The sequence below is a fragment of the Elephas maximus genome, chromosome 1 (genome assembly GCF_024166365.1).
Source record: "Elephas maximus indicus isolate mEleMax1 chromosome 1, mEleMax1 primary haplotype, whole genome shotgun sequence".
In the NCBI taxonomy this organism is placed as follows: Eukaryota; Metazoa; Chordata; class Mammalia; order Proboscidea; family Elephantidae; genus Elephas; species Elephas maximus.
In genome coordinates this window covers 171,490,284-171,500,113 of record NC_064819.1, presented here as the reverse complement: position 1 = coordinate 171,500,113, position 9,830 = coordinate 171,490,284, and the positions used below count along the sequence as shown (strand labels likewise).

General features: G+C 38.8%; 1 long non-coding RNA gene across 2 annotated transcripts in view; it reads left to right on the top strand.

Annotated features, from left to right (window-relative positions):
* The first annotated feature begins 2,571 nt into the window (after window positions 1–2,571).
* The window catches only part of LOC126084052 (uncharacterized), a 74,028-nt gene continuing 66,769 nt past the window's right edge, over window positions 2,572–9,830 (top strand). Inside the window, exon 1 of one of the 2 annotated variants that reach the window (XR_007518920.1) lies at window positions 2,572–2,600. This is a non-coding gene — a long non-coding RNA (uncharacterized LOC126084052). Of the gene's footprint in view, window positions 2,601–2,868; window positions 2,889–9,830 lie in introns of those variants that run through there. The other variant, XR_007518919.1, reaches the window with a different exon arrangement.

Genomic DNA, 9,830 nt, shown 5'->3' with positions numbered 1-9,830 from the left:
ATTGACATTGGTAACATTCCTCACATTGTGTCAATATTCTTGTTATTTCTGTTCTAGTTATTTCACTTCCATTTACTTAATCTCCCTGCCCACCAACCTTCTCATCTATCTTTTAAAATAGCTGTTGACGCTTTGGTCTTACATAGAAATTTTTTTTTTTTTTACTTTTTAAAATAATCTATTTTTTATTGTGGTAAGAATACATACAATAAAACATTTGGCAATTCAGTGTTTTTTACATGTACAATTCAGTGGCATTGGTTAAGGTCGTAATGTGTAACCATCACCACTACCCATTTCCAAATTTGTTAATAATATTTTTAATAAGAGCAGTGTGATTTAATAAGTGAATTCAGATGAGAGCACCATGATTTTTAATGTCATAATTTGGATGATGAAGAGCTCTTACTTGGAGTGGAAGAGGCGTTGACTTTGCCAGTTTCTTTTTGTTTGCTGATCCTTGTATTAGAAGTATTATTTTGAATCCACAGTTTCTTTAAAGGAATCTTTTTGTTGCCATCTGTCTGTTTTGAGAGGGCTATTCAGTTAAAGATCTGATAGCACAGTGGTTAAGTGCTTGGCTGCTAACCAAAAAGTGGGTGGTTTGTACCCACCAGACACTCCAAGGGAGAAAGATGTGGCAGCCTGCTCCAAATAACATTACAGCCATGGAAACCCTATTCAAAAAAAAACCCAAACCTGTTGCCGTTGAGTTGATTCTGACTCAGCGACTACTCTGTCCTATAGGGTTGTTATGAGTAGGGATGAACTTGACTGTAGTGGGTTTTGTTTGGCTTTTGGTTTATTTAGTTAATACTAGGTAATATGAACTATAAGCTCAATCACCTAGGCACATGTGAGCTGCTGTATATTGCAATCCCCATCCTGCTAAGCCCCCCACCATCCACCAAGAAACACCCAGGTACACCTGTTCAAGTGTTGAACACAAGTGTTGTTGAACACAATTTTCTCAAGACCTCACAGTTTTTTCTCTGTCCTTCCCAACCCTCCTTCCCAGGAGCTCTTAAATAAATAAAATTTAATTGTACATGATTGATTACTTTTTTTCCTAGCTTCTTTGACTTGAATTTACTTTTGAAATGTCTGGGTGAAGAGATAGCATTTATGCTCCCGGTGCTTTACAGAGCCCATCTCATGCCATCTTCAACCACCTGAGGAGGCGCAGATAATATGAGGCCTTGAGGCTCAGAGATAGTAAGCAAATTGCCCAAGGCAACAGAGCTAATACATCATACCAAACCTGTTGCCATGGAGTCAATTCCAACTCATAGTGACCCTATAGAACAGAGTAGAACTGCCCCACAGAGTTTCCAAGGAGCACCTGGTGGACTCAAACTGCTGACCTTTTTGATTAGCAGTTGTAGCTCTTATCCGCTATGCCACCAGGTTTTCCAGAGCTAATATAGAAGAGCTGAAATTTGAACCCCAGTCTCTTTGACAAGAAGTCCACTTGTATTGACTTCTATCAGTGTTTTAGTGACAGAGAAAACCTGGTAGGGGCATCTTACTAGGGGGTAGTACAGAAGCATTAGTTCATGAGAGACCAGAAGCCTCAGGTCAGGAATTTTTATAGGAAAGCCCACCTAGCCATCCATTCGTCCGTCCGTCCATCCGTCCGTCCGTCCGTCCACCCATCTATCCAAATACATCTATCCATCCATCCTTCCCTTCACCCATCCCATCCATCCCATTCGTTTCATCTATCCATCCAAAAATCTATTACTTACTATAGTCAAGCCTTGGGGTAGGCACTGAGAATATAACAAGTGAGGGAAACTATGGGAGGCTGAGATGAAGAATGCTGAGGGTGGTGGATGGGGGCACCTATTTGGGAGGAGGCTGTGTAGCCACAGGGAGAGCCACACCAGGAGGGAGATGGAAAATTAGGAGGTCAGAGGCTGGAACAGGTGATGAGGAGCAGTGTTGGTGGGATGGAGTGAGTGGTTTAGAGTGAAAGCTATGGACAATTTTTGGGAGATGGAGACTCATGTTAACATGCTGCTCGTTCCATGGTGCATGTGTAGGCCAGGGTGTCTAAGTGCTGGGCAACACTAAAGCTGTTCCTTAGGCCCTATGATCTCTCCCCCAGTTCTTCATAGCACCTCTCCTGGACTGGAAAGAAGTAAAATGCTCTTTGATTGGTTGTCCTGTTGAATGGACTTATATTTTGTTAAAGTTCAGTAGGGTACTCTTGTATCATTTATTGCTGATTAAAAGGACCATGGCTTCTTTTATAACATCGATTTCTCTCTGAAAATCAGATCAAATTACATTATTTTGTTCACAGCATCTTTGCTAGAAAGCTAACTCAAGCAAGCTTGAAGTTTGCCTATCATAACATCTACTTGGGGCCCTCTGGGACTTTTTATTCCTCCCTCTTCCCCAGATGTTCAGGAGGTTCACAAAGTTAGTCATCTAGACGCCTAAATCCAAGTTTTTGATGATAGCTAAAGAATTGCTTCACAACATTAAAGTGACAGAGAACATTTCCTGTTTCCGTAGACTCCATAAATAAGTAGTGTCTCATTTGTCATATTCACTACTGAATCCCTCAAGCCTAGAACTGTGCCTGACACATGGTAGGTACTCAATAAATATTTATTGAAAGATGAATAAATAAGTTGTTTAAGAGAGAAAATAATGAATTATATATTATTTCACTCAGGTAGTTGGTGCCTGTCAGCTTTTATTCTATAAAGAAAATCTTAAGCAATTAAGAAAATGTTTATCATTTTAAGTAGAAAAAAGTACTTTTTTTTTTTTTTGTGCTTAAATTGGCTTTGTTCACAGGCGCTGAGTGTGTAAAGGTAGACATGCTGAGCTGGGGACAGCTGAGATCCACGCCCACACTCTCCGACCAGGCCTGGGTAATTCTCTTTCATGGCTGCTGCAAGTGTGGAATTATTTTCTTTTAAACATTGTGAGCAATATACCGAATGTATTGTGTTAGGGACATTTTTTTTTTCTTCGTTCATTTTTTAAAAAATGGGTGCGTGTATTCAGGGAAACGTAAGCCGTAAGTTTCTGATTCATTTATACCTAACTAACTCATCCAAATGTGGTTTTATGAGCACTCTTTGATATCCAAGAAGCCTTATGATCCTTTTTACTGTACTGTTGTACTCCTTTCCCCCTCTTAGAATCAGGAAGTAGTTGCATTTGGCCAGGAATATACAATTCTACACCAAAATACTTAAGTTGGACCCAAATGCCAATATTCTAGGAGGCTTTAAACCTGAGAAAATGTTGTCACAGTTCAATACATTTTTCCCTGTGAACAAGTGTTACAAAACCCCGAATAGGACGTGGGGTTGTTGTGCTGCCTATGGCTTGGGAAGCTTTCTGGTTCTTTCTTTTGAGAAAGTTCCTGGAAACTTGTGTTTAGGGAAGTGAATGTATGTTGATCTAATGGATTTTAGCTGTGAAGTATCAGTTTTTCCCCTTGTGCTTGAGTACATAATACAAATAATAAATGACTGAATAGTAAACAAACAAATAAAACTACTTTTTTTAAGCAGGGGCAGAGGGTAACATGGTATATGTAGGCTGAGTTGCAGCAAAATTTTAATATTTGAAAAAATGAACAAAATGTATGCATTCTGTTATTTCCCATTTTCTGGGTGGAGGTGTTCAGGCCCCAAAATAAATATACAAGATCGCTAAGCTATATATAAATTCCAAGTTTACTACAAATGTAGAAGAAATATGCTGTCCAGAAGTACTTGTACGTTGCTAATACAGAAATGGTATTTTTTTCAGGAAGTGTTTTTATAAAGATAACTTATTATCAGAATATTTCGTCAGACAATTTTGTAAAAAAAAAAAAGTTCACATGTGCCAATCTGAGACATTTCTAGAAATCAAATGTTCTGAATCCTACAGTTCCAGTTTTGTAACACACAAGCTGATAAAAGTGCTGTATGCCTTGTTTGCCTGCATATAATGTGTATTCAGGCCTCATGCTAATCTTTAGACCTGGGTAAACACACATTAACCCCATTTTCTGTAACAAATTAGTCTGAATGCTGAGCTGGCAGACAGCTGCCACGGGTTGCATGAGAAAAATAACTGAAGAAATGAGAAAATGTTATTGGTTCCTTAAATACTGGAGGTCAGGACTTTGAGAAGACAGGAAACAAAGTGCTTTGGGATTTTGCCAACAGGCTTCATCAGTTTCAGCTGTGGATAAAGAAAGGCCTCATCTAACCCCAGGGTTTTTTCCTGCCCCTATGTAAGTGATCATGGGCAGACTTTTTCTAAGGAAATCATTGGAAAGACATCAGAAGATGATATAAACTCTCTTCAAATGTCCTACTTTATGTCATTCCGAGAGTGTTTTTCCTTTTTTTACCTGAGTTAGCTAGCCTTCCCCAGTCTATTACACATTGTTGTTTGTTGTTGTGTGCCGTCGAGTCGATTCCGACTCATAATACCCTATAGGACAGACTAGAACTGCCCTGTAGGGTTTCCAAGGAGCAGCTGGTGGATTTAAACCGCTGACCTTTTGGTTAGCAGCCTGAGCTCTTAACGACTGTGTCACCAGGGCTCCTATTACACATTAGTTAGGCCTAGATTGGAGTTCCTGGGTGGTATAAACAGTTAACACACTCAACTATTAACCAAAAGATTGGAGGTTCAAGTCTACCTAGAGGTGCCTTGGAAGAAAGACCAACTTCTGAATGAGCCACTGAAAACTCTATGGAGCACAGTTCTACTCTGACACACACAAGGCCACCATGAATCGAAGTCAACTCAGAGTGAACCTGGGTCAATTTATCAGATTCAGACATGAGAAGACCCTCTGGGAGATAATAAGAGGAGGCTACATTCCTAAATCCACCGCTGACTTCTACAACAATAAGTGCATCTGCTTTTGTTCAAGAACTCCTCCTGAGTGGACAATAAGATATGGAATGTCTATACTTCATTCGAAGGGACAGACATGACAAATTGGAGTTATTCAGAGCTGCAAATTCTTAATCAAACAATGGCCATACTTGAAGCAAGCTGATGTCTTGTGACAGATTCAGGCAGTTTTATATATCACCACATTTTTCTCTAGTTAGTTGCTTCAATTGAAATTCATATTTCTGTTTTTATGACTAAAGATAGGTAGGTAGGGTATCTTGACCAAGCAATATAGTATTGACCTGGCCAAGGATGGATATCTCTACCTGTATTCAAGAAAGACCTTTTAATGTTTACCTTTTCCTCTTATCTCCAGATGATGACAAAATGTCTCTAATGCTGTGACATAGTTACTATGACTCAACCATCCAGTGAATTCATTGGTAGATAATTCTTAGAAATTTGGGAAAATCACTGAATTTTATTTATCCTCCCTTGACTGGTAGTATTGCTATCTTGTATTTTTTTTTTTTTAATGTTTCATGTTGTCTGAATTTATTCTACATTTGCTTCACATACATAAGATTCACAGGTTTCAAACATTTTGTTTTCTTCCAGTTTATCTAATATAAGCCCTGTCTGTGTGGATGACAGATGAAGAGTAGTTCACACTCTGTATGTCTGTTTCTGTATCTCCATTCACTCTTAAACTCGTAGCAATGTTGTTTCCACCTAGATTATTCCGAGATTCTTTTTTTTAATTTTATTTATTTTGTTGTTATTGGGCTATCTTGTGTTCTTGATGCAGAGAAAGCATGGAGTGAGATAAATGTGTTCCTGTTGATAGAACCATTTCAGAAATACAGTGCTGGGTACTTTGGGGAGCTCAATAAAACATCGATGATCAATATGGAAAAAAAAGATGGAAGAATTGCTGTCAGGTAGAAATTAAGAAATTGTTGTTTCTCAAATGATGAGAGTTATAGGAAGAAGTGGAATTTTCCAAAATGGTGATATTCATCTCTCATCTGTCTTCCCCAACTTTCCCCACCCTGCCCTCTAGCACCAAGTCACTAAAACTTAGAATGTGGAAAAAGAAGCCCATCTCTAAGTCAGCGTTATGTTGCTCAGCTTTGTCCTATATGGAGCAGCGGTGATTCATGCCTTCCTCTGCTGTCACACTGTCAGCATCCGCTAATCATAGCCCCATGATCACAGGACTTGTACACATAAACAATTTCCAGGAGGTACAGAACAGCCCAGGGACCTCTCAGGCATAAACACCAGTTATTCTGTAATTCATTACACCCTCTCCCATCATCTTGACATGTGCTTGAAATAATAGCTTTCCTTAAAACGTTTGAACATGTCCCAGTGGACCAGATCCTTTTACTGTCTTATACGTTTTTGTTTCACAAGGTCCCCTTTGGAATGAAAATCTTTGAATCTTCCTATGAAGCTCAGTAGATTTGCTTCTTGAAGAATACCAAGAGGATATGGTGATGGGACTTCAAAGTCATGCTAGTTCCTCTTGTGCTTTGCATTTATATTCTTTGGTTTTGGAGGGTCCAGTGGGCTAGCGTGATGCCCTTTATGGTTATTGTTAGTCAGGCTGTGTATATTTGGTGTTTCAGTTTGCATATTTTATTGTTTTACACTAGTTAGTTAGATCATTTAATGCTCGCTCCTCCCCAAACAGGTGTCTTCAACAAACTAAGTAAGTTGCTCCAGTCAGCCTGTTTATCTTGAGGCAGGAGCCAATAACTTTTAGTTACTCTGATGTAAATTATTTCTTTATTCAGTCAATACATGTTTATTGGACATCTACTGTGCCACACATCGCGATTGGCATTGGAGATTTAACAGTGAATGCAAGAGTTTCTGCTTCTATGGAGTCTAGAAAAAAGAAGAAACATTTATGATTTGAAACCAGCGCTGTCTGGTGCCTGAAGGCTCTGATGGGTGGTTACAATAAAAAATAGCAAAGACAACAACAACAACAACAACAAAAACAGTTGCCACTGAGTCAACTCCAACACATGGCGGCCCTACATGTGTCAGAGTAGAACCGTGCTCCGTAAACTTTTCAATGGCTGATTTTTTTGGAAGTAGATCGCCAGGCCTTTTTTCTGAGGCACCCCTCAAAAACAAAAAAGCAAACCCATTGCCGTCGAGTCACAGCAACCCCACAGGACAAAGTAGAACTGCCCCACAGGGTTTCCAAGGCTATAATCTTTATGGAAACAGACTGCTACATCTTTCTTCAGCAAAGCCACTGGTGGGTTCGAATCATTGACCTTTTGGTTTGCAGTGAGCCCTTAACCACTGCACTACCAGGGCTCCCCCTGGGTACAGTAAAGCTTTGTAAATGTTATAGAATATCTTAATGATATTAAACTTTCAAACAGAGAAGAAAAAGTGTTATCTATCCTTTGTATGTCAAAGTTAAATAATGCTCTCAATTATTAGAAAATTAGAAGATTGTATCTGTGTTGGAACTTCTAGTGTCCAAGTGTTGTTTTACTAAGTGTTCTTAGCTCTTTTAGTTGTGTTTCAAAACTAAGCCAAGCTTTTAAATTTTTTACATTTGAATACATATTTGCAGGTTTCCCCGGGCCTCCCAACAGGCCTGCATGGGCTTTCATATTATTCCTTTTTATTGATGGGGACATTGTTTCAGCATTTTTACTTGATTTACTGAAATAAGTGAACCCAGTTGATAGGTAGAAGCTGGATTTGATCCCATGATACAGCACCTGTACCATTTTGTACTGATCGATGAGAATAGCAACAAGTGTAAAGATGGGGCAAATGTTTTCGTTTAAAGACTGCTTGTGGACCTTGATGAGATTTTAACTGTGCTGCCTGTGGGGAATGTGCTTGAATCAACATTTGATACATTACGTGAGAGGAGAGTCAGGAGGAACTCCTAAATCATTTAAATACCACTTTGGAAGTCATTTTTGTTCCTAATTATGCTTTCTTCCCGCCCCCATGCTCTGGAAATTATGAATAGTTTTAATTATTCAATGAAACTATATTGTTAAAGTCGAGTTGTCAGGAACAGATAATTCACAAAAAAGACATATGAAGATATAAAAAATGCTGAATACTAGTCAACAACACACGCGTTAAAATAATAAAGCAATAAGAAACAACAGTAGCATAAATTGCAGCTCAATAGTTACCCCGACGAGATGAATCTCTTATGTTTTACTGGTGGTATTTTAAATTAGGATAAATTCTTAAGAAAGCAGTTTGGCAATATCAAGAGCCAGAAAAATGTCCATGATCTTTGACCTTGTAATCCCACTTCTGGAAATCTGTCTTGAGGAAGCAAACCAAAATATGGGGAAAGATACACCCATGAAAAAGCAGAAAAAGCTTGTGACCAGCATTAGTATAATGGCAAATCGTATTTTATCTGCCTGATAGAATTAATGGCCTTTAAAAATGATGTTGTTGTTCTATGCCACTGAGCCAGTGTCGACCCGTAGACATGAAAGTTGTGTAGTGACGAGGACAAAAGCTTAGGATACAATGTTAAGTGAAAATGCAAAATTAAAATATATATGAATCTATTTTATGATTACAAATAGGAGAAAAGCAAACACGTATTTAAAAAAAAAAGCTAAAGGAAACACACTAACAGTGGTTGAATTAGGGTCATGGGACTTCTTGGTGGTTTTTCTTTTTCTATTTTCCAAAATTTCAGTCATGTTATTTATATTACTTTTATTCAAATGATTAATAAAAATATATCTAGTTTAGTTGTTCTCCACAGCTGTGCTGAGGCTTACCAGTGGGTATGGGAGTGAGTGGGAGGGAAGGGGTGACGTTAGAGCTAGCAAGCAGAACAGGCACAGAAGGCTCTGGCCTGCCCTCTCCACATAGCTGCCCATGGGGAGGGACAGTTACTGAGGGAAGTGTGGTCTGTAAAAAGTGCTTGTCTTAGTTATCTAGTGCTGCTGTAACAGAAATATCACAAGCGAATGGCTTTAACAAACAGAAAATTATTTTCTCACAGTTTAGGGGGCTAGAAGTCTGAATTCAGGGTGCTGGCTTTAGGGGAAGGCTTACTCTCTCTGTTGGCTCAGAGGACGCTCCTTGTTTCTTCAGCTTCTGCTCCTAGGCAATCTTCATGTGGCTTGGCATCTCTCTTCCCCTACCTCTTGTTCTCTCCCTTGCTTGTTTAATCTCTTTTATATCTCGAAAGAGATTAACTCAAGATACACCATATTCCTGCCTTATTAACATAATAAACACAGCCTAATTTTTTTTAATCCTCATTGGGAGCCTGGTGGCTCAGTGGCTAAGCATTCGGCTGCTAACCAAAAGGTCAACAGTTCAAACCACCAGCCACTTCTCGGAAACCCTCTGGGGCACTTCTACTCTGTCCTATAGAGTTGTTATGAGTCGGAATTGATTTGATGGCAATGGGTTTGGTTTTGGTTTTTTAAATCCTCGTTGACATAACCTAATCCTGCCTCTTTAACATAGCAAACCCAACCTATTCACAAATGGGATTATAACCATAGGCAGAGGTTAGGATTTATGACACATCACAAAATGGAGAATAATTACATCAGATCACAAAATGGAGGACAACCATGCAATACTGGGAATCATGGCTTAGCCAAGTGGACATAACTCAATCCATGAAGTGCGGAGGTGATATTTGTTCGCAGAAATACTAATAAAGGTTGTGTTTTTCATCTGTTTCTTCATCTGAAATTCTGGAATAATTATGCTGATCTGACTTCCTTGCAGTGTTTTGCTGAGAGTGCAAAGGAAGTAATTCATATGAAAGACATTGTGTACCAAACACCCCATATGGATGTCAGTTACTATTATTTTAGTAACAATAACAAATACAGTAACAATTTATTAGAACTGTGGTTTCCTTACCGGTAAAATAGTACTAATAGTTTCTGTCCTGTTTACCTCACAGGATTATTGTT